The sequence below is a fragment of the Halichoerus grypus genome, chromosome 6 (genome assembly GCF_964656455.1).
Source record: "Halichoerus grypus chromosome 6, mHalGry1.hap1.1, whole genome shotgun sequence".
NCBI lineage: Eukaryota > Metazoa > Chordata > Mammalia > Carnivora > Phocidae > Halichoerus > Halichoerus grypus.
The window spans coordinates 152,134,154-152,159,053 of NC_135717.1; the positions used below are offsets into that span (position 1 = coordinate 152,134,154).

The 24,900-nt window shown below is 42.3% G+C and overlaps 1 long non-coding RNA gene across 2 annotated transcripts in view; it reads right to left on the reverse strand.

The window, feature by feature from the left end:
• Positions 1-24,900, reverse strand: part of LOC118526302 (uncharacterized) — a 278,642-nt gene that overhangs the window by 96,961 nt on the left and 156,781 nt on the right. For both annotated transcript variants that reach the window (XR_013449306.1, XR_013449308.1), the window contains exon 7: positions 16,085-16,420. This is a non-coding gene — a long non-coding RNA (uncharacterized LOC118526302). The remainder of the gene's footprint in view (positions 1-16,084; positions 16,421-24,900) is intronic.

The following is a 24,900-nucleotide window of genomic DNA, read 5'->3' on the forward strand; positions in this document are numbered from 1 at the left end:
TGGTGACCTTTTACCCCATTTTATTTTCTCTTACATCGTCCTGTTGCAATTTTCCCCATTCTGACTCTTAGCCTTGGTCACCTGGAGCACTCAGTGAGGTAGAAAACTGGATGGCCTCTGGGAAGGGAGAGTCAGAAGAAGACATCACAGGACTAGATAAAATGGCAAGGTTGGGATTCCTGGGGATAAACTATGAAGACAGCCTAGAATCCATCCCTGAAGAGCGGCTGTGCCTGCAACTCATGACTGGACACTTCACAGCTGACTGAGAAGTCCAGAAACGAGTCTGAAAACATTCCCTCTCCCTGCACACCAGCAAATCTTCAATCCATTTAAAACTCATGAAGCAGACATGCAGGGAGTACCTTCCAGGCTCCAGGCACTGAGCTAGTGCTAAGGTAAGAGAGGGAAAAGGTATAGATGTGCCACGCTCTTCAGTTTAGCTGTCTATTATCTAGGAATTTCAATATGGTGGCTAAACACACAGGCTCTGGATCTAATTCCTGAGTCCTACCTCCATTTTTGCTATGTCACTTAGGACAACATGGACTCCTGGGGCTTCAGTATTATCATCTGTAAGATGGAGATTAGCGATTACATTCTAGAGGAAAAGCTTACAACAGCACTGGGCATGGCTTCCACCCGCAGACCACTGCCTTCTCCTGAGATACTTGTCTCTGTCATGGTGGCCAAAATTGACTATGCATATGTTATGCCAGGCACTGTCCAAAGTATTTGACACATTTTAACTCATTTAATCTTTTTTATAGCCCTATACAGAGGATACTACTATTATCTGCATTTTGTACATCTAAGGCAGAGGGATTCAGTGCCTTGCCTAAGATTCTCAGAGAGGCAATATATAGCAGTCGTTATGGGTGCACACTCTGGGGACAAACTATCTGGGCCCTCCCTAGAAGTTGTGTGACCCTGAGCTAATTACTTTAACTTCTCTGGGTCTGTCTCCTGCCAATTTGCTCTCGATCCATTCCCCATCTTCCCCATGACTTCTGAGAACTACGTTTCAGCCACTGAGTGTCTCGTTAGCTCAGCCAATGGGAAGCACTGGCAGAGAGAAATGTCAGGGTGTTTCATTCCCTCTCTGTTTGGGGCAGCCACTCTAGCATGGCTGCATCTCTTCCTGGGTTCCAATTCCTTTCTTTCCCCCTGGGTTCAATTCCTGTTGGGCAGCCCCAGAACCTCAGCTCTGGTGACATCACCTCCCTCTTGCACCCCACCCCATCCCTGTAACTTGCAGCAGCAGCTTCCTACTATTGCTCCTTTCCAGGCTGTCTTGCCAACCTACTATCTGCCTTTTGTGCTCTTGCAATACCCTTGTGGTAGAGCCCTGTATCGAATTTCCTCTGGTGAACTACTAGAGTAGCATCGGTTTTCCTGATGGACTATGACAGAAACATTTTGTGCTTCCACGTCTTCATCTGCTACATGATAACTGTACCTACGTCACAGGCTTGTTGTGAAATTAAATGAATGAATATGTTTCAAGTGCTCCAAACAGAACCAGGCACACAGCAAGTGGCAGCTATTCTGGAACACATAGCCAAGGCCCCAAATTCCCTTGCTAGGATCTTAGGGAGGAGATCCTGAAAGCTTAAGGATGAGATGAGTAGAAGTAAACCAGGTAAAGCAGAAGGGAAAAGTGTTTCAGGCAAGGGGAACAGACAGCTCAGTGGCCAAGAGGTAAGAGACAGCAGGTGTCCTTCTAAAAACCACAAAAGGAAAGAGGTTCAGAAAGACCAGAACACGTGGACAGCACAAGGTGAGGGGTGAGTCTGGGAAGAAGAATGAGACTGGAAGGGAGAACAGAGCCAGACCATGCCTTTTAAGTAATGTTAAGGGTGTTAAATTAGTTTTTAAAAGGAGGCCATTAGACTGAAGTGGCTCTAAATGCTAGGGTGACTGACATAAGCAAACCTAAATCTAAGCCTGTAAATGCCTCAAAGTTAAGAAATTGAAACTTAAGGACAACCAATCACAAACAGCCAACTAGGGTTAAAGACTCAGCCAATCAAATAAGTTCCTTTCTTTGCTTCTGCACCTGCTCTGTGTAAGTCTTTCTCCTGGCTCCTGTTGGTAGAGTGCTCCTAACCACTTCCAGTTTGGGATTCTATTCCAATTTGAATGGATTTTTGCTCAAATAAACTTTAAAAACTTTTACTATGCCCCAGTTTATCTTTTAACAGGCTTTGACCCGAGGACAATAGGAAACCATTGGAGCATGTTAGTTAGCAGAGTGACACAACAGAATTTATGATTTAGAGAGATTTCTTTGGTTGTAACGTGGGAAGTATATGGGGCGGGAAGGAGAAAAGAGAGAAAGGTAGGAAGAGCTATTAGGAGGCCATTGCGTGTGTCCATTTAGGAAGCAATAGCTTGGACAGTGGTGGTGACAGTGAAGTTATTCAGGAGGTAAGAGTGATGGGACAGGCATGGGATTGGAAGTGGCAACCAAGGGAGAAGGAGGCATCAAAAAGGCTGACCGGGTTTCTGACCTGGGGAAATGCAAACAGCAAGCAGCACAGCAGAGTTATGGTTTACACAACCTGCAGCCAAACCCCAGCTCTACCCACAGCTAGCTGTTGAACCTGGGGCCTGGTACCAAATCACTCTGTGTTCAGATGTGTGGAATGGGAGAATATCTGTACCTTCTGTACTGGAGTCTCGCAAAGGTGAAATGAGGTAAAGCATGTCAGATGCTTGGAACAGAGCCTGGAATATCACGAGCACACTGAATCTTCGTCACTAGTAGAGACGCAGCTCTCAGGAGAAGACATAATCTCGGGGGTGGAAGCATCATGAATTTAGATCAATCATGCTGACTATGAGACATCTATGAAACCAGAGAAAGAGTTCTTTTTTTTTTTTCTTAAAGATTTTATTTATTTATTTGACAGAGAAAGACACAGCAAGAGAGGGAACACAAGCAGGGGGAGTGGGAGAGGGAGAAGCAGGCTTCCCTCAGACCAGGGAGCCCAATGCGGGGCTCGATCCCAGGACCCTGGGATCATGACTTGAGCTGAAGGCAGACACTTAACGACTGAGCCATCCAGGCGCCCCCAGAGAAAGAGTTCTGATCTAGAGATAAAGTGAGAACGGATAGGTTTATAGGGCACACCCAGGGGAATGGCAACATTTAGGTGACAATTTCAGAAAGACAGGCTGTGATATTGCGATTTATAACAAGAAATATATATTTGGTCATTGTCCCATTCCTGACATAGACCTCCTAAAACCCTTCAAATTTCCTGTGATGAGAGCAATCTAGGTGTCTTTTGTGATGTTAATGGGTGACATTTGGAAAGCACTAAGGTTGGGGGCTGGTTGCCAGTGGAGCCAACAGTATGATTTGAGGGTTAGAACTTTCAGTCCCACCTCACCCCCAACCCCGACCTTTGGGGAGGGGGCGGGGCTGGAGGATGAATCAATCGCCAATAGCCAATGATTGAGTCAATCATGCCTGTGTAATGAAGCCTCCGTAAATACCCGAAAGGACAGGGTTTGAAGACCTTCAGGTGGGTGTATGCATGGAGGTGCTGAAGGAGGACGTCAACTACCTCCATTTTGACGTCAGTCTGTGCTTTGTAATTGATTAAGTTCTTTCCAGCTTATCTCTTAACTCAGGCAAAAGACCCTTGGACAAAGCACCCTGTGATGGGAACAGAAACTGCCCCCTCAGGCAGTAAGGACTAACCTGAGCCAGCAAGACCCCAAGTAATTGACCCCAAGACAATGATCGACCTGACCTTTATTGCCCACCTGCGTGTACTCACTGACCTTTGTCCCACATTTTCCTTACAGAAACTTAGAAGTATTTTCAGCACTTTGGAGACACTAGTCCACTGTGTCTGGTCTCACTGAAATAAATCCCTTTCTTGTTTCACCCCCGCTCATCTCCCTGCCTTTGGATTTTGACAGTGGCAAGTGGCCGAACCTAGTCTGCTGGGGACCCCCTGAGCCAGGTGCTCTTGCACCTGTGTGCCCCAACTACAGTGCTGGGAGACAGGGCTCCTGGAGAGGGGAAGGTATGGAAGCTCTGCAGCACTTCCCACATATCTTGCCCTTGCATCTCTTCCATCTGGCTGTTCCTGAGTTATAAACTCTTACAATAAACTAATAAACGAGTAAGTAAAATGTTTCTCTGAGTTCTGTAAGCCACTCTAGCTAATTAATGAACCCAAGAAGGGAGTTGTTGGAACCTCCAATCTATAGCCAGCCGGTCAGAAGCACAGGTGACAACCTGGGCTTGTGCCTGGCACCGCAAGTTGGGAACCAGATGGCAGTTGGACTGAACCCTTTCCTATAGGATCTCACCCTATCTCCGGGCACATACTGTCAGAATTGAGTTGAATTGTAGGACACCTAGCTGGGGTCAGAGAACCGCTGAGATAGCTGGGGTCAGAGAACCGCTGAGATGGCGGGGGGCGGGGGGGGAAACCCACACACTGGAATCAGAGTCAAGAGTCACTGAGGCCCAGGAGGGAGGTGGAAAAAAGCAGTCCGAAAAGTAGCATCCAGCAGTGGCTGCAGGCCAGTTGTGAGGGGAAAACAAAGGCACCATAAAAACAGCAGGAGCTGGGACTGAGAATTATTGGTGTGACCTGGGGTCTTCACTTATCGTCTCCAACCAGGGGTCATGAGACATGGTAGCAAGAAGCTTGTCTCTGCTGAGCTGTAACAGAGCAAACAGTCGACATGCATCTCTGATCTTCTGTGCTGACCCCAGTGGCTGGAAATGACACAGCCCAATTTTTCTGGCCACTCCGCTGAAGCCCTGATCTTTTCGTTCATGTGACAAACCACACAGCTGATATTCCTACTGAGTACGAATAGCTGCTATGATTGAGAACAAGCTTGAACGTGGTTATCTGCCTTCTCCGGCCGACACAGAAAGCCCTCTGTAGGTTCCTCATCTCCTTTCCAAGATCCAAATAACCCTTTGAGTAATTGTAGCCTTAGATTTTTGTTTTGTTTTGTTAAAGACTCTGATTCCAGAAGGTTTTTCATATGCTTTGTTTATTAAAATCCCAAGACCTGGCCCAAGGCCTCACTCCCAGGATCCTGATGACAGTGCCAGCATTCCGTTAGCCCCGAAGAGGTCTTTGCCAGAGGACACCAGGGGGATTACTCTGATTTAATGCAGAAAGTTTGTGAAACCGCTTTATATTCTTTCTAGCACAAGCAAGGGGAGTTGTTATTTTTATAATCATCATCGGAGCTTTCCACTATATTGTTTGGGGAAACAGTGATAAAAAACAGAGTACTTCTCTTTGGAATTCTACTACCCTCAAACTTTCATTAACACTCAGTGGATTTGAGAAAAGTTCAGCATGAAGCTTTCTGCAGCACTTTGGCACAATAGTAGCTGTGCCTTTGGGATAACACAATAATTTCTTACTTTAGAGAAAAAGAACTTCTCTGGCAAAATGAACCTTTTTGCCAAAGATGGACTGGTTCCATTTCTCATTCCTCCATTCTCAAGGTTAGTTGGGTTGCTGAACTCCCACAAACTGAAAAGAAAGTATTAAACAGCATCCAAACCAGCTTGGAAGGGATGTGGAGAGAAACCAGAACTATGGCTGACCAGTCTGAAAGCTGGCAAATGTTACCAAGTTAACAACTTCCCATTTATCAATAGGTAACCGATAAAAAGGGAATATTCATGAGTTTTTTTTAAAGCTCCATGAAAAAGAAGATATATTAGCATACTTGACTTTATTATACAGCAATAACATAAATGGCAATCCACTCTCATAGAATATTTGTGTTGAAATTAGGAAGTGGTAGCACATTCACGTGCAAGAGCTAATGGAAGCTCTAAATATAGATTATATTCCATCTGGCTGACAAGGGCCTGCCTCAACACATTAACCAGAGGACCAAACCAGAGAAGGGAAACAGCTCTTAAAAATGCAAAAGAGAAAAGAGATTCATTTGGAATTTTATCTGGTAAAGTATCAAGTCATAGAATCAAGTCATCTGTTTCATGGACTATTTTTATAACTCAGATGTTAATTTTGATGCTGTCTTTAGAGGCATAAAAAGAGATTTTTCTCCCTTTAAACTTGAAAGAGTTTTGTTGAAGTAGGTACCTCACAGCTCATAAATGGCATTTGGTTGTTGAAAATAATTTTGACGATTTGGCTTTGACATTCCCTACATTTGCACAATAAACAGGGCTGCTGTTTCTATTCTTCCAAAGCCATTTTAAACGCTAGCCCATGGGGACCACATCCCCTTAGCATTTTGCAAGTTAGGCTTTGCACTAACTGAACAACAAGCTTATGTTTACAAAACAAAATTATTTTTCCAGTTTCGGCTCTGCTTATTAACCAAGTAAAGTAGGTATTTCTAAGGCCAACATTTTCTCTTTGTTTATGGCTAGAGATCTTGACCCACATGAAAAAACAAAATCCACTGATGAGCACAGAAAGACACCCCCACACAGAAATCTCTCTTCATAACAATCCTGTGGCACACAAGCCATCATGACAACTAATGTACTCGTAGAAAGTCAACAATGGCTGTTTGCTGTTGATCCAGTTCCTCTATTTACAAGATTTTTGTGACATAAATAGATCAGAGAGTCTTGCAAAATGTGTATTTATGGTTGAACCTTTATGCGTTTCAGAATTTGTTTGGAGTACTGAAGCATGCTATCCTGACTGTGTTGTTTTCTTTTTGTGCAAACTCTGCTGAAAAACAAGAACAGTGAACAGCATAAAGAAAATTTAATCCAGGCCCTGGGTTAATAGGGAAGATCACCTCTGGGCCTGGGGCCAGTGGGGCTTTAGTTCTCCTTGCTGGGATCTCCAGAGAAACTAACTCCCAAACATTAATCAGATCTGTAGACGCCCTGCTTAAAAGCTTCCAGTGGCAGGGCGCCCGGGTAGCTCAGTAGGTTAAGCTTCAGACTCTTGGTTTCAGCTCAGGTCCTGGTCTCATGGGTTGTGGGATCAAGCCCTGCAACAGGCTCCGCACTCGGCGGGGAGTATGCTTGAAAATTCTTTCCCCCTACCCCTCCCCACCACTAGCTCACACTCCCTCTCTCTCTCTCTCTCTCAAATAAATAAATAAATCTTAAAAAAAAAAATAGTTTCCAATGGCTCTCATTGCCTTATAGATGGCCGCCTTCTCCCTCTGTCTTCAAATGGTCTTTCCTCTGTGCCCATCCTTCTTCTAATCTCTTTTCCTTAAAAGGACACCAGTCACATTGGATTAGGGCTCACTCGTGTCACTCCATTTTACCTTAATTACTTCTTTAAATACCCTATCTCCCCCAAACAGTCACATTCTGAGGTATTAGGGTTTAGGACTTCAAAATATAAATTTTGGGGGGTAGGGGAGGTGACACAATTCAGCCATTAGCAGGGTTGGTAAAGTCTAAGCAGGGGTTAGATTGTGTAGGGTTTTGTTGGCTGGGGTCAGAAGTTTTATTTAAGAGTATCTGAAGACAGTTCCATCTGCAGAGAACAATTAGAAGAAAGGGTGCAGGGAGATGACTATCCACTGTGTTCCCTCTTGTATTGTTCACAGCTTTTGCCAGTGCATATATAACCTTTAGAAAGAAGTTTTACAAAAGATAAAGCAGAGTTGAGTAATTACTTGCCTTAAGGATGTCAGTGAAACTCTGGCCATTTCCCCATCCGCCCCACACACACACACCACCATTCCTACTTCTGCCCCTTTATTCTTGTTGATAAGGCTGGGAGGACAGCCTCCCCACTCCAATCTCTTCCACAAGTTCTCCTGTCAGTTCAGAATCTCTAGAACATTCCTGTGGTAGGTGGATCATTTTGAATTATGACTGTTTCCTTAACATATCTGTCTTAACCTAACCTTCATGACGGCAGAGACTTGGTCTTACTCATGTTAATAATCACACAACATTCAGCCCATGAAAAGGGGGATCCTGTTGACTGAGTAAATGCACAGAGTACAGCTCTTTCCTAAAGACTGCAGCTGACCCATCCAACTCTTTAGTCCTTTCCTGCACTCCTCTGAGTTCTTATTATCTGCTCCTCCATTTCCAGCACTCCATATCTGACAGCAGATCAAGAAGGGCAAAAGAGAGCACTCAGCTCACTTCCTCAGGGGCCAAGGTTGAGAGGCATTCTACTAACCTGTCTTAATCCAAAAAGATAAAAATAAAATAAAGTGGCAGAACCTTGTTAAGGCTTTTTTAAAAATTGAGATACAATTCACATACCATAAACTTCACTATTTTAAGGTACACAGTGGAGGAGTTTTTAGTATAATCATATTGTATGGCCATCTTCACTATATAATTCCAGAGTATTTTCATCACCCTAAAAAGAAGCTCACTACCATTAACAGTCACTCCCCATTTCTCCTCTCCCATTAGGCTCTGGCAACCACTAATCTACTTTTCGTCTCCATGGATTTACCTGTTCTAGACATTTCATACAAACAGAATCATACAGTATGCAGCCCTTTGTCTCTGACTTCTTTTACTTAACATTATGTTTTCAAGGTTCATACGTGTCATGGCATGTGTCCACACATCATTCCTTTTTATGGTGGAGTAATATTCCATTGTATGGATACAATATTTATCTTTTCCTCAGTTGATGGACATTTGGGTTGTTTCCACGTTTTAGCTATTATGAATACTGTCACTATGAACATTCATGTACAAGTTTTTGTATGAATGTATGTTTTCAATGATCTTAGGATTATATACCTAGGAGTGGAATATTCTGGGTCATAAGCACACGTAATAGCTTTCTGTTTAACTTACTGAGGAATTGCCAAAGTGTTTCTACAGCAGCTGTACCATTTTACATTCCCACCAGCAATATATGAGGGCAAGGCACTTTCTCTTAGAGATTAGATAATCCCCAAGGAAGGACATTGTCCTTTACAGACTGCTCAAGGTCAAAAGAGAGAGAAAAGAGATGTTTTATTAGGGAGGGAGATGTTTTATTAGGGGAAGGAATGGCTCACAAAGTCCTGCTGACTCATTTTCAGTCAATTTTACCATGGCCTTGCCTAATTCACATTGTGACTATGTGTTCAGTCTTAACATGAAAAGCCTGGGCGTCTATGGCATCTCTTTCCAAGCAGTATAGCACCTTGGAGACATCATTTAATATGTGCAGTTTTGTTTCCTAGTCAGCAGGGACAAATAGGTCTTCCTTTGCCCACTTAGCTTTATTTCTGGAAATAAGCTTTTCAAAAAGCAGGAAGATCAGCCTTGCTTTAAACCATCAAGCTGCCTGAATGGATTTCATCCATTATTTCAGAATTTTTATTTAAACTTTAGGTTAAGGCAAATTTGATGTATAAAGCCTATTGGAAGTTAAAAAGACATCAGGGGTTCCGTGTGTGTATGCGTGTGTGTGCCTGTGTGTGTGGGCGCCACAGAATGAGGGGCACATGTTGTCCATCAGTAATTATCAACTAACAGGAGGCCACCACCTACCCTGTGAATGGCAGCCAGAACCTACACCACACTGACAGCTACGAAGCTTCTGAGCCTCATTGAAAGAAAGCAACAACGATCGTTCATAAAAAGGATTCTCAATCTAAGGTTATATGTAGGAAACTCATGAATGGTGTAACAACAAATGGAAGTAATATATTTACAAGTGAAAGTGAACCTACATTGACTTCACTAAAATTGGTTTTTTTCTCTCGTCATAGATTTCTCCATCACACTACTCAACTTCCCTGAAAGAATCAGCATAAAGACAAAAACACAACAAAATCCCCTTTCTGCTCCTAAAACTCCTGTCCTGACTCCAAGTCCATGCCCTATATAAACACACAAGCTTTTGCCCCATGCCCTAGTGGACAGACTCCCAAGACTTTGAACCTGAAGAGAGCCCATTTCCAAGAACAGGCCTTTCCATCCACCCAACTTTCTCAGACCACGCAGCTCCTCTCCAAAGACAGGCAGCCAGAGCGGCTCTGCTGATCTCGGCAGGTGCAACAGCACAGAGAGAGGGGGACAGAGATTAAGAGGAGAAGGAGAGCTCCCTGGAGCCAGGATGCCGAGGCAGCAGATGAGGCCAGCTGTCAATCAGCTGTCTCTCAACAGCCTGAGCAGCGATCCTTCCTGAGGCCATGGGGCAGTGTTCTGAGTGGTGTTCTAGGACAGCTCCCTTCCCCTGGGCCAGCAGAGGCAGAGGCATCCTGTGATAAACTCTGAAATGCAGAGGAGAAAGAAAAACCCCAGGAGGAGAGTAGCCTGGTTTTGGACCCTCCCCATCACATCTCTAAGCCTCCATTTCTCCCGCTCTAAAGCAGACGTGGGTCAATGTGACATCTGAGAGAATACATGTAGGAGTGTTGCTACTAAATGAATGAAAAACTCACTAACTCAAAGTTAGTGGCTCTAAAACTTGAGGGTCTACCAGCACCACCTGGAGCGCCTGCTGAAACACCGATCACTGGCCTCACTCCCAGAGGTTCCATTCTTTAGATCCCGGGTAAGGTCTGAGAATTTGCATTTCTAACTTCCCAGGCAGGGGATGCTGATGCAGCTGGTCAGGGACCACACTGTGAGAGCCACTGTGAAAGCTCAGGATAAATGTCAGCGAGAGTTACAATGGGAGATCACGAGGTATGTCCAGACTGAACAGCAAAAAGGAAACGATGTTATTGTCCAGAATAAGCAAGAAAATAATAAAACATACAAGTATAAAACATATAATGCTTGAGTTGACAGTACTAAAATGTTGCAGTTTCATCTTTAAAGTCAAAAAGACTAGGAATTAATCAGACAGACATTTTTGACCAACCTTTATCTTCCAACTTAACAGAAAAAGACCAAGCCCACCACTCTGGAGCTGGAGCCTCACTGTCATGCCAAAGGGAGAGGAATCTGAAGAAAATTTCTCTCCAGTCTCTCTGTCTGAGGGCAGCATCCTTGAAGTCAACCACCCTCTACCCTTCCAGATGTCAGAGGGAGAAGCTTCTCAAGGCCGAGGGTGCCCTGGGACCCATCTCCTCCTCTTCCACGTCCTTGACCTTCTTGCATAGGGAGCTAAGAAGCTGGGTTGAGTACAAAGTGACTTTCCCCGCAAAGCTTACACACACCCTGCTAACGAGTTCATGAAAACCTCCAGGAACTGCTTAATGAATGCGATACATGTACGTGTGGTACAGCACATCCTGTGTGGGAAGTGATACTTCTCTGCTGGCGGTAACCCTTCTTTTGACTTCAGAGCTCACTGAACAGCTAACATCAGGTGACATTTATATGTGGAACATGTGACATATTATTCCCTTTTGCTTAGTGACCTGTATAGGAACCAAATGGAAGCTGGACTAGAAGTCAGTATCAAATTGTTCAAACAAATTCCACTTAAAGAATGGTGATTTGGGGAAGTGAAAGAATTCTCCCTAGATTTGTTTACTGTGAAGTAGAAGGGAAGAGCATTTTTAACTGGTTTGAAATGACATCTGATGAAATGACATGGAAGGTGATGAAACATCAACCTCTGACCAAAAGTTCTGATTCAGTTCAGTGCCTCCTCCTCTCTCTTGCCATCTTCCCATTTTACCCACTAAAGAGCTTCTCATATGAGGCTAAGAAAACCAACCAATATAAAGTCCAGTTTGAAAGTGAGTGCTAAAAACTTATCCATAATTAAGCTAAGTAATGGCCTCCTGAAAATTAATTGGGACAGACTCTGAAATCCATAAAGTTATAAAGTTAAAAAATTTATAAAGTTACAAAATCTCCAGTATCCCATTTTTCTATGTCCTTCCATCCAATTTCCTCTCAGACATCTGCATCTCTCTCTCTCCCTTCCTCTCTTTCTCTGTGAACCTCTCCCCTTCTCTATCTCTTACCCATATTTCTTATTTAATAAACCTGTTTGCAAGAAAGGAAAGAATCTTGGGTTAGTCATTCACACTTTAGTGTGAATTAAAGTCAGTGAGTCAACTCTCACAGGAATGAGGATTTCAAGCCATAGCTCTAATTGTGGAATGGCTGTTTTTGAACTCCTTTAAGGATATTTCATGGAACAGCTAAATTCAAGGAAGAGGAGAGGAACTGCTCAAGTCTGCCTATGCATAAAGGCAGCCTTGATTCCAGTTTTGAGAAATGAGAGCCTTCAGCTGCCACTCCAAATTGAAAGTGAATTCCAATTAATGCACAGACATTGAGTGAAACTTATAATCTGTCCTTTGGGGATTTGTTGGTTTCAAAACCCTCCTCTTCTCTGGGCCTCAGAAACATCTATTCTGATGGCCTGTGTCAGCCTGGTAGGGTCTATTCTCACTCGACACCTGGTCTCTCCACTCTAGAAGCCCTGTCCCCCAGCAAGTTTTATTTTAAAAGACCCAACATGAGCTGCTTGGGCCAAATGCGGCTGTGAATCCTTCAACAAATGTTCTGCTCTAGTGAGCACGACCCTCTGAGCAGAAAGTTGATAGCGCTCTGACATATGGCTGGTCCCCTGGAGTCTCTCACTCCTCCCTCAGCCGGAAGAACTTCAAAACTCTGAGCCAGTGGAAAATTCAGTCTGTTCCAAGCAACAGAGACAAGTGTGCTCCCAAAATGAATACTGGCATTTGGAAATACCCTAGGGTATTATAAATATAATCTTTCTGAGGTGTGAGTGTGTGTCAGAGAGAAAGAGATGCAGAGTGTGCGCGTGTGTATGTGTCTGCCTGCACACACGCATGGGCGTGTGATGACAGTAAGGGGCACGGGGACAGGCTCAAAGCCAAGTGTCAGTGTCAAGAATACGAGGTCAGGCATGGAAAAGAATGTCCACTCTGTGCCCAATACTAAATTCAGAATTTTCTATTGCTTCTTTCCTGAAGAAGTGGGGGAAAGGGAATTAGAGAAGGGGAAAAAAGGAGAAAAATGAGAGAAAGAGAGAGAAGCAAAGACAAGATGGAGAAAGAGATGAGTGGGGACGAGGACAGAAAGGAATAGGAAGTGTTCTTACTTGACGGAGAACAAAAAGCCTGGACTGAGAGAGACAGTCAGGATGAAGAACTGCTGATCAGTCACAGGGCCTACCATCAGTTACAAGCGATTCATTTCTCCCTTTATTATGTTTTGCCAACTGTCAACTTTCATATCCAAATAGCCCACCCCTCCCATAATGCTATGCCAAGCCTAATCCACCATCCACAGGACATGCTGTTATCTGCCAAAGAGATGGGCTTGTTCTGGTGGGTCTTACCCTGTTCTGTGTCTCTGGACATGCTGCCCAGCCTCTGGGGCTGAGGAATAGAATGAAGTGAGGTGAACTGACCCTGTGACCTTCACTGCTCTTTAACCAACTGAGCTGACCAGCCAGAAGAGGCAACATGGCCCCAATGCAGGGGCCCTTAACCCTTTATGCACCATGGTTCCTGTTGGCAGGCAGGTAAAGCCCACAGACACCTTCTCATAATAATGTTTTAAATACATAGAACTATAAAAGAAAACAACTACATTGTTATGGTTATCAAATATTTAAACAGTATGTCATAGTAATATTTGTACTCCTTCATCAATGCTTTAAGTACTAAGATCTGATGACGGGTCAAATAACTACTGTCCTCTCAAAGAGCAATGGAAGACATTTTGAGACTATCAGGTAATATGAAAAGATCTGTGATTTCTATGGTGACAAAGTCACAATGCTAACACCACTGCAGTCTGCTGCCTGCATTCTTACTAGAAGGAAAAGCTAGATTTCAAGGAAGGGTTAGATAAAATGGAGATATCTTTCTTTTCCCCATTCAAATGCATGAATCAAAAGGAAGGAAATAAAGGAGTCGCTGATGCTAACAATAACAGGAACCATAATAACAAAGCACCATCTGCTACAAGAACAACAGCGAACATGGCTGCCATCTATGGAGCCCCTTCTCTGTACCAGGCTCTGGGCTAAGTGCTTTCTGCATATCATTTCCCTTCATTCTCACTCTGTGGAAGGCGTCATTTGCCCACTTTATAGATGAGGAAACTGAGGCTTAGGGATTTTAGGGGACTTGTCCAGGATCGCAGGGGATGAGCAGTTGAGCCAAGAATGGAAGTCAGATTGTGTCTGTCTGTCAACAGAGCCCACATTCACCAAGTCTCTTGGAGAAAGAGGAGTGCAGGGGCAGGGGGAGAGAGACAGAGGTGAATGCCCAGAAGCACTGTTTCCTTTTTCTCATCCACACCCATGTTCAACTCGTGTGAAATGAGGAGATGGGGTCAGAGAGGATAGGAGCCTATAGATCACCGACACCAACAAAAATCTTCTCAGAAACACTAAAAAGGAGGAGCTATGCAGGAAGACTAGCTCTTTCAGATAGTCATATACCAAAATGCCTCTATAATTAATATAGCATGGTAATGGCACATGAATAGACAGACAGATCACTTGAACCTGGGTGGACCTTACTCGCCATGCAGCCACAAATGTGATCCATAAGCAGGTACTACCCTTGACTGAATCACACATACTGGTTTCTCAATAAGACTCTGCCAGGTTTGAGGGAGGAAGGACAACTAGTTTTTCAAAATGGTGTTCAAACAGGATCTGTTTCTGTTTAGGTCATCAGATAAGACTTGCACATCAATCAGTAAGTCACAAGACCAAACTAAGCTTAATTTAATGCAACCCAGGACTGCAGTGGCTTTCTTCATGGTCACATCACATAGGTGACTCAAATTGGATTTATTTTCAAATAAAATCTCTCTGCCTTTGTCACATATATTACTGCTAAGCCATGTCACATCCTAAAAGTGTGCCATTGGTGTTTTGGAAACAAATACAGTATCTTTCGTTTATCCCCATTACATTGAATTCCATGGTCATGTCACATCATGCAAACCCTTGACTATTTTTGCACTTTTTTGTTGTTATTAATGAGCATATCCTGGTAAACATTGCTTCTTCTCCTTCACTAAGATTTCAACATCTCTTCTAGAACCTGATGTGAGATAATCAAGAAACTATACCACTTGCAGAATTTACCTTCCTCTTTCTTAAAAAATCAGATGGGCATTTGCCTATCTTATCTTTCATCTTCTCTCCCATAAACACAACTTGTCATAGTTCCCTAGATTTTCCTTTCAGGATTGAAACTCTCATCACCCACTGCTGGGAGTGATGGTTGTTGATGGTTCGTAAATGAGTTCCTTTCAGGCATTGCTCTAGCCCAAAGGAGCTGCCTGCCCCTTTTAGAAGAAACTGCCTCCAATGGCTGATCAATGGATGGGTACAAAAGCCTGGTCCTGTCTCAGTTCAGACCTCTCAGAAGGGACGTCCCAGCTCCAGAGCTCCCGTAGAGGATCAGATACAGCCTTTGTTGCAAACATACAACAGGTCAACCTCTCCCACCGCGCCATTGGATTTCCCTCGCTCTGCTACATCCTTCCTGTGAGCCTTCCCCCCTAACTCTTCTGCATGCAAATCTCAGTGTCTATTTCCAGGAAACACCATCTGCAGTGCCCATCCCAGAACCAGTCACTGGGGTGTTCTAGACAAATCAAGACTCATCAGTGAAGCTGGAGGTGGGGTCAGTCCCACCAACATCCCATGGCCGCCTCGCTGTCGGGGAGGGTTCGAATGGCAAGAGATACCAGCACTGTCGCTACACAATACAACATGCTGAGTGATATAAAAGACATACAGACAATATCACAGCCCAACAACTGCTGTACTGTAGGTGCTAAGAAAAAAGAAAGTAGCCCCCGACACCCACAAATAATCACAGCTGGACTGTAATAGTATGACAAGCTGGTCGGACACTCATAGTCAGGCCATTTTGTTCTCCTGTTGCACATGAACAGTCTCACAGAACACCAACCTCAGATAAACTTACTCTGAACCATGATGAAGTGCAACAAAACGAGGTCACTGCATAATTTTGTCTATGCAAAGACAAAAACAAGGTCACTGTGCCACCCATAAAACCCAATCATAGAACTGCCCTCACTCTCAGATGGTTTCCAATTTAGAGCAGATTCTTGATTTCTTAGACACTCCCCAAATCAGCCAACCAAAGCCCAAATCTTATAATAAGTTCTCTGTAACACTCTGTTACGGAGATGACCCATGGAGTACGTTTTCCCTCCATCAATGAGTAATAAACCCACCTTAGTTTATTGCTGGCATGTTCCTGGTGGTCTTGGCTGAAGGGTGCGGACAGTACTCAATAAGCATGTGTGGGTGAATAACTGAGTGTATAGACGACAGTTCCCTCCTCTCTCAGGGGAGCCTTCATAGAGGAGGTGACCTTGGAGCTGGTTCTTGAAGGATGATTGGGCTTTTCCAGGCGAGCAGAACCAGAAAATCCTTCCCAGGCAAAGAAGTGGTATGCGCAAAGTTTGGCAGCACAAAAATGAGGATGATGAGTCCACGTGGGTGAGGTATGGGGTGAACTGGGAGGATGCTGGTACCAAATGTGCAGGTCCTTGTACATCCACTTAATCCTGTCATCAAAGAGGACAGAGAAGTTGGAAGTAAAGAGCTCTAAATTTGAAATCTGGCTGAAAGGAGAATTACCTGAGTAGCCATAACCAATTTTTTTTTCCTGGGCTTCCCCCCGGCATTTTTTTTAAAATATGGAGTGGGGTGGGGAAAGAGGGAAAGGCACTTGCTTTTGTTAAATCAAAATTGCATATTTTGAGTTCTTCCAGTTTTCCTAATCTTAAATTTAAGGCACATGGCTGGCAACCTCAAGCCCTCTATTCCCTAATTATCATGAATTCTGAGAAGACCTAAAAGTTGGGGCCAACAGTGTAAGTCCTGGTATGAATCCAAAAGCCCAAGAACCAGGAGCACAGATGTCTGAGGGCAGGATAAGATGGATGCCTCACCTCAAGCAAAGAGCAAATTTGCCCTTCCTCTGCCTTTTTGCTCTCTGTGGGTGCTCAATGGATTGGATGATGCCCACTTGCATAGGGTAAGGTGATCTTTATTCAGTCTTCTGATTCAGATGCTAATCTCTTCCAGAGACATCCTCACAGATACACCCAGAAATAACGTTTTGCCAGCTCTCTGGATACCCCTTAGCCCAGTCAAGTTGGCATATAAAATTAATCATCACAACTTGCTGATTGGTTGTGAGAGTACAGTACTATATAAGTGTTTGTTAATTACAGGTCTTTTGAAAATGACATATATCTGATAAATTGAAGTAGATCGAAATGCCTCCAGTCTTTTTTTTTTTTTTTAAGATTTTATTTATTTGCGAGAGAGAGAATGAGAGACAGAGAGCATAAGAGGGAGGAGGGTCAGAGGGAGAAGCAGACTCGATCTCGGTCTCGATGTGGGACTCGATCCCGGGACTCCAGGATCATGACCTGATGTGGGACTCCATCCCGGGACTCCAGGATCATGACCTGAGCCGAAGGCAGTCGCTTAACCAACTGAGCCACCCAGGCGCCCGAAATGCCTCCAGTCTTATAAGCCCTCTCTAGTGCCACCCTAGACCACAATTACAGAGAATTTTGTGTATATTTGGGAAATCCATGTTTCCATATTTTTACTACATGTGTATTGATAAACCATATAAGGTAGGCATTATTTTGTACTTTTATTTTTTATTTTTTATTTTTTTTAAAGATTTTATTTATTTATTTGAGAGAGAGAGAATGAGAGAGAGCGAGTACATGAGAGGGGGGAGGGTCAGAGGGAGAAGCAGACTCCCTGCCGAGCAGGGAGCCCGATGTGGGACTCGATCCAGGGACTCCAGGATCATGACCTGAGCCGAAGGCAGCCGCCCAACCAACTGAGCCACCCAGACGCCCTATTTTGTACTTTTAGACATAAGTAGTATCACAATGGGTATCATTTTATGATGTGCTTTTTCCACTCAATATTATGTCCTGAGATCCAGAATTTTTGTTAATATATGCAAAACTCTTAGAACTGTGCCAGTAAACATGTATTAACTATTATTATTCTCATAATTTTTTTAAGATTTATTTATTTATTTGAGAGAGTGAGCAGAGAGAGAGAGCACATGACTCGGGGGGAGGGGCAGAGGAAGAGGGAGAAGCAGACTCTCCGCTGACACGGAGTCAGATGCAGGACCCTGGGATCATCACCCTAGCTGAAGGCAGACACTTAACCGGCTAAGCCACCCAGGCACCCCTATTTTCATAGTTATTAATATGTGGATTTAGATCATTCCTTGTAATCACTTTATAGTAATTGAACACTAATTATATTACCTTTTATTTAGGTTATTTCCAATTTTTTTGCGACTATAAACAAAGAATACCCCATAGAATATGCTTAAACAAGACATGGTCATACATTCACGAGTTTGTACTTACTGAAAAGTGGGTTGTAAGGAGACTGTACTTTAAATTTTGCTAGCTATTGTCAAATTGCTCCCTAAAATGTCTGTAACCATTAGTTCTCATAACCAATGTATGAGAATTCCTACTTTTCTAGATATCTGCCAAACACTGTGTCAGATTTTTCAATCTATTCACTAATATTTTTTAGTTCCTGCTCACTAATAAGTGAGATAGGACTTTTTTTCCTACATTTATTGGCCATTTAGGGACATAACCTTTTCTGGGGTCACAGAACTCCTTGAGAATCTCCCTCAGAAAAATGCACATGAGCACTCGCACCACACTTTGTGTACATATGAAGCCCCTCAACACCATCCACAGACTCCTCAGAGCAGAGACTCTCAAACCGTTAGTGGATATAAGAACCACCTGGGAAGTTTGTTAAAGTGCAGAATCCCATGACCCATCTTCAGGGATCCTGAGTCGGGATGTCTGGGTAGAGTCCAAAAGGTTGTTGCAGGTGGTAATTTTAAGAAAGACAGCTTTAAGGGTTCCTGGATTCCCCGTGAGAAGTCCTCTCTCTGCTTTCCAAAATGTCCCCTTTTCCCATAGCTATGGAACAAAGGGTAAAGTCACTACATTTAATATACAAAAGCTGTAACCTGCCTTCAAACTGACACTGTTGCTACTTTTAAATCCGGAGTTACTACTGTGGGGACACCCTGTGCCTCTCATCAACTTGGCTAGGAGGGTGGGTGAAAGGATGAAGAAATGGGGTTACATGTGATGCAAAGAAAGACCCCAGGAAAGGATAAAATTTAGGAAATTCTAACTTATACAGAAAAGGGTACATAAAAAGCATCTCCCTACTAAATATGAACAGCTTGTGTTTGGAATGGCTTGTGTTACTAATTTTAATACATGAGCAAGCTCATTTTTTGTCTATTAGATACTTTTTTTAAATTTATTTTTGTTGTTGTTAGATACTTTAAAGATTCTCTTGTGAAAAGAAGGAAATAAATTGTTTCCTCCCAGATCTAAATTCACATATGCGACTATTGTAAGATGAAGAAAATTGATCGCCTCAACTGCAAATAAGATATTTTCTGTTTAAAAACCTAGTACCAAGGAAGCCATGAACCAAAGAACTTGCAGAACATTTTGAGAGCAGTTAAGCATCCTTTTGGTATGACGATGATGTTACACTGATACATTTCTCCCCTTTCTTTTTCAGGCGGGCAAGTTTCAAGAGAGAGTTAATCCTTGTTTTTAACCAAGTCACACGCAAATGCATTCCTCTCTGAGCTGTTCAAAGGCCAGCATCCTCTTGTACCTTCCGTCTAATTCGGTTCTGCAAATGATGCCAGGAACAAGAATTAGGATCCCGTTCTAGGACTTTAGAATGACTCATTGGTTAACTTTGGTCCAGCAACAATAGCAAAATGACTCAGTTGCTCTGTCTATGAAAGTGGGGCAGTGATGTTGGCTGCTTACCTCACACAAAGGGATGAAGGAGGGCCAGGCTTGGAGCGGGGGGCATTATGTGGGTGGGGAAGAGGAGGGTGCCCAAGAACCGGAAGACCATGGAGGGGGCAACCTGACACAGAACTGAAAGAAATCTGTGAGTAGGGTGTTCTATAAACAGTGGGGAAAACCAAACGAAGTCAACTCCCATCCCTTGTCCTTCCAGAGACTAGCTTTCTACTTTCACAGGTAATTCATTGGGTTCAGAGTGAAAATGATGGTCCAGGCTTTCAGAAACTTTCTAATGCCCATTATCTTGTTCATTTGGCCATATATTATTTCTCATACTATTAGATTTTCCAATCTAGACTGTATGTTCATTAAACATGGGAATTATGATTGATATACAGGTATACGTATATATGTATATACAAGGTAAAATACCTGGAACTCTCAATATAAATACCGTGTGTGTTCAGCGAATGAATTCTCACACGTGGAGTAAAACAAAACACACACCCACACACACCCACACACACAGCAGCATTTTTCCCCAGGATTCAAGCCAGGCAAAAGAACAAGGGGGGGGGGGGAGGAGGCACGTGCTGGGAAGACACTTCTACTTACATATTCATTCCTGCCTGTATTATTTATGATATAGATACAATTGCAGTAATGGAGACCAAGTAACCATGACTTAAACAGAATACAAGTTTATTTTTCTCTCATATAATGTGGCTGCTCCATAGCGTCCAAACTCGAGTTCCTTCCACCTTTCTTAGGGTGTTATTCTCATCTGCATGATCCAGGTAGCTCACCACAACATCCACATCCTGACTGAGTAGGAAAAGAAAGGAAAGCACAACTTCCCTTGCAAGAACACATCTCTTCACAGCCCTTTGGCTAGAACTTAGTCACATGACCACACACCTAGCTGCAAGGGAGCTTGGGAAATGTAGTCCATATTCTGAGTAGCCAACGGTCCAACTAAAAATCACTGCCCTCTAACAAAAAAGAAGGTAGAAATGAATATTGTGGCAATTAGCCATCTCTGTCACACTGTGCAGCATCAAAAAAACAAAAGTAAAAAGATGTGGATTTCCCAGAATTGCTAGGAAAAAAGCCCCCTTGGACTCAGAAGTAGCTGGCACTAGCTGGTATCATGAGAGTACTGATCTACCTGCAGTCATTCCAGACGTTCATTCAGGGAAAAGACCATTCTCAACTTTGCGTATTTGCCTTTTAAAAGCCTGCACTTTCTTGTACTAATCTCTGATACTCTCAAACTTCTTTTCCTATGTCAAATTTGGGTGTTCATACTACAGATAAAATTTTATGTTTTTTGACCTCTAGGGCAGTAAAAGCCCACTTTGATTACTGTGTGTATACAAGACTAGAAAATTAATGCATTTAGTGTGAAATCAGGGATCTGCCTGCATTCAACTTGAAAAATAAGAATAAAAAGCCAGTGAGCATGCCCGGAGTGGGCATGATCAAACAACCTTCTATTCATAAAAATTAGAGTAACCATATAATAGTTAAAATCTAGGGAGCTCCCCTCCACTTGCTAGATGGGATGCTGCGTGATTCACGAATTGCTTAATAAAGCCAAATAGATTTTCAAATAAAAAAATAGTTAAAATCTATTGAGGACTTACTTTCTGCCAAATGCTTTATCTGCATTATCTTATTTAGAATGCTAAAATTAAAAAAGTGTTGAGGAGGGTGTTACTATTACTATCTTCATTTTCAGCTGAGGAAACTGGGCTTAAGAGAGTTAAGTAACTTGCCCATACTACCCAGCTACCAAGTGGCAGAGCCTGGACTTGAACTCAAGAATCTAACACTAGTATTGGTATCTTTAACCACTGGGCATACTGCCATGCTGGTGGAATACAGGACTGTGAGCAATGTCCCATGCAACCTTCCTGCCAACAATCACATGCATAGCTACTGACCCTGTCAATCACTCTGTCTGCAAGTATTGGGTTGGGAGACCTAAGCAAGAGAACAAAAGTTCAAACCTTCAGTATTTAAGAAGTTGTCTCAGAAAATTAAAGCCTCCATAAAGCCTTCGTACAATGAAAAAATTCAGAAAAACTTTAAATATATTAAAAATAGTTCTACATTTGATAATTTTCTTCTGTGATTATTAGTGCTCACAAAATCTAAGCTATTCCAAATGTCAGATCTACAAACTACTCTTTTGTAGCATTTGCTGCTATTGTAACTTATCACGTAATAATTTAAGTTTACCTTGGTGGAGAGTGGACTCCAGGAAGATATGTCCCTGGCTTTATTCCCAAATTCAGAACAGAATGGTATCCAATAATTATTTATTGAGTGAACCAGTGTTTTCCTTCAATATATCCTTTTAGCATTATTTGCAACCTATTAGAAATAGTTAATATAAATATTATAATTATATTATCAGATGTTGTTGTGCTTCAAAATTTGATACTAAGAACTTGCACTATAAAAAGTTTTGCTTAATCCATGTTAACTTATCACAGGAATTTAATATCCCCCTGACTTGTGTGTATCTGTGTTCCCTGTGGAATTTCATTTCTATTAATAAGTTTGTTTACTGGACTACTTTTTGCCCCCAACATTTTGTGTGGTTGGTTTTAAATTTGACACCAGTGGATATGAATGAGTCAAGTCATTAAGATCTCAAACTGCTTCAGAACATGGTAATTAATCTCCAAGAAGAATGACCCCAGGACCCATCTGTCCTTAATAAATCCATTCTTGAAAAGAAATTCCTTCTCCTAGTTACATTGATTTCCCCCAGAAATTCCAGGTGAAAATTCCTGAATTATTTTTACCCTGGAATTCTTATTCTTCATCACCTAGGCAGAAAAGATTCCTACTAAATTTACACAGATCCTGAAAACTGAAAGGACTTTACTTCCTTAGGGTTTTTTAGTGGTTGCCCTCTCAAATGCATGTTTCTTTTATTGCTTCCTTTTTTGAACAAGCCCTCTCTCCACATCTATCTTCTACTCCAGATTTTCAGCTGCAAGATTATAAAGAACCAAGGATTTCCCAGGTGAGAATTGGCCATCAGCTTAAATATATCATGTGAGCCCTTAGTCTCTGAAAGGATAAAAGCACCAGTGTCTGTGAGGTTAAATCGAGGACTTCTCACTAAACACTCACTGGAAGAAAACATGCAGACTGGCTAGCTGGTTTTCTTCCACAAACTTTTTTCCCCCAACTTTTTATTTTGAAAGTTGTCAAACCTTTAGAAATGTTGAAAGAAAAAAAAAATGTTGAAAGAACAGTTTAATGAATAGCTATGAACCTAAACAGTTGTTAGCATTTTCCATGTTCCAAATGCTCCAGAGAAAATTTTCTTTCTCTTTATACATCTATATACTTATGGATATAGATGTACACATTTACATATTTTTTACTGAACCATTTGAAAGTAAGTTGCAGAAATTATAATACCTCACCCTTAAATATTTACATCGTATTGCCTAAAAAAAACAAGAATATTCTCCTACATTGCCACAATACCATTGTCATACCCAAAAAAATTTATCATAAATTCGATAATATTATATAATACGCAGTACACAATCACATTTCCCTAGTTGTCCCATAATATGCTTTATAGTTGGACTTTTTTCTTCTTCCCTTTTTTTTTTTTTTTGATGGGGAGGGCTCCCCATATTCATTCAAGGTTCACACATTGCATTTGGTTATCATGTATATTTAGTCTCTTTTAATCTAAGTTTATATACTTCCAGCCCTGACTTTTTTGTTTTGCTTTGTTTTTAAAGTTTTTTGAAGAGTCCAGGGTAGTTGTCTTGTGGAACATACCATATTCTGAGTTAATCTGATTGTTTCCTTGTGATTCAATTCCGCGTAAGCGATTTTGGCAAGCATAATACATTGTGATGCTGTTCCCATGAACTTTGAACAAACTCCAGAACAAGGATTTTTATCAAGGCCTGAGTGATCAGATTCAAAAGAGTAAGGGGAAAAAAATGAGATTTAATATATACTGCTTTTAACAGAAGGGTGAGATGTCCAAAGCAAAATGAAAGATGGGGTATCCAAGATTCGTGTCCAAGATTATTACTAACTTATGTGTGTTTGAAAGGGGCCCTTGTCATGTCAAATCTAACAACCTTTGTGAAATCATCAGAACTGAGATTTGGGTAGGGTCAGCGTCTGCCCTTGCAAAGTGGATAATGCCTAATTTTGTGCAATTTCAGGAAGGCAGAAGGCCACTCTGTCCCACTCAGCTACACTACCTCTATTGTATTAGCAATGATTCCCATCTACTCTTATTAACCATCAAAGCTCTTTAATGAATAGCTACTATATGTCAGGCCTTATGCTTAGTGTTTTATTGATCTCTACTTTACAACAACCCCATGAGGTAAACATTATTATTCCCATGTTATAGATGGGAAACTGAGGCTTAGTGATACAACTTCATCAAGGGTCCAAGCAGCATATTCGAGATTTGAATCAAAATCCACCTCACTAACTAAAGTTCCATAATCCCATGTTCTATCTGGTGCTCCTCTATTCCCCAATCTCACCTCATTCACCAAATAGCTTTGTCTTCTTTCTCTAGACCATACACTGCACTGAGCATCCAACAACAGCATTTTATGCCAATAGGTCCTTCTAGAAATTAAACCATTATTGTTTGTGCCATGTCTACTTTGTGCTAGGCTTCTTGCTGAATGCTCTTCACACATTTCCTCTCCCCAGGAACCATGTAAAGAAGGTGTATATTAATAATGTCCCGTGGTCACTCAACTAGTAAATGGCAGAGTAGAGACCTAAACCAGATCTGACAAGAGGCCTGAGCTCCCAACCAAGATACTTTTCTGCCTGGCTGGAGGAATAACATGGCAACCCTGAACAATACAATGGCACGGAGACTTACAAGTAGTAATAAAGGCCAAAACACTGATTCATTAAGCTCTGAACTCCTCTGCCCCCATACTACCAGGAGCACAACTCCAAAAGAGACTCCCAGAACATTCCCCTAAATGGGCCATGGGCTCATCGGCTCCTGGGAGCAAATCACTACACAAGACTCCTCCCCCCACAGAAAAAAAATATTAGTCCTCCTATATTCAGCAAGAACCAGGAGCCAAGATACCACTAATGGGAAAACACACACACACACACACACACACACACTATCTCTATTTGAATTTCCTCCT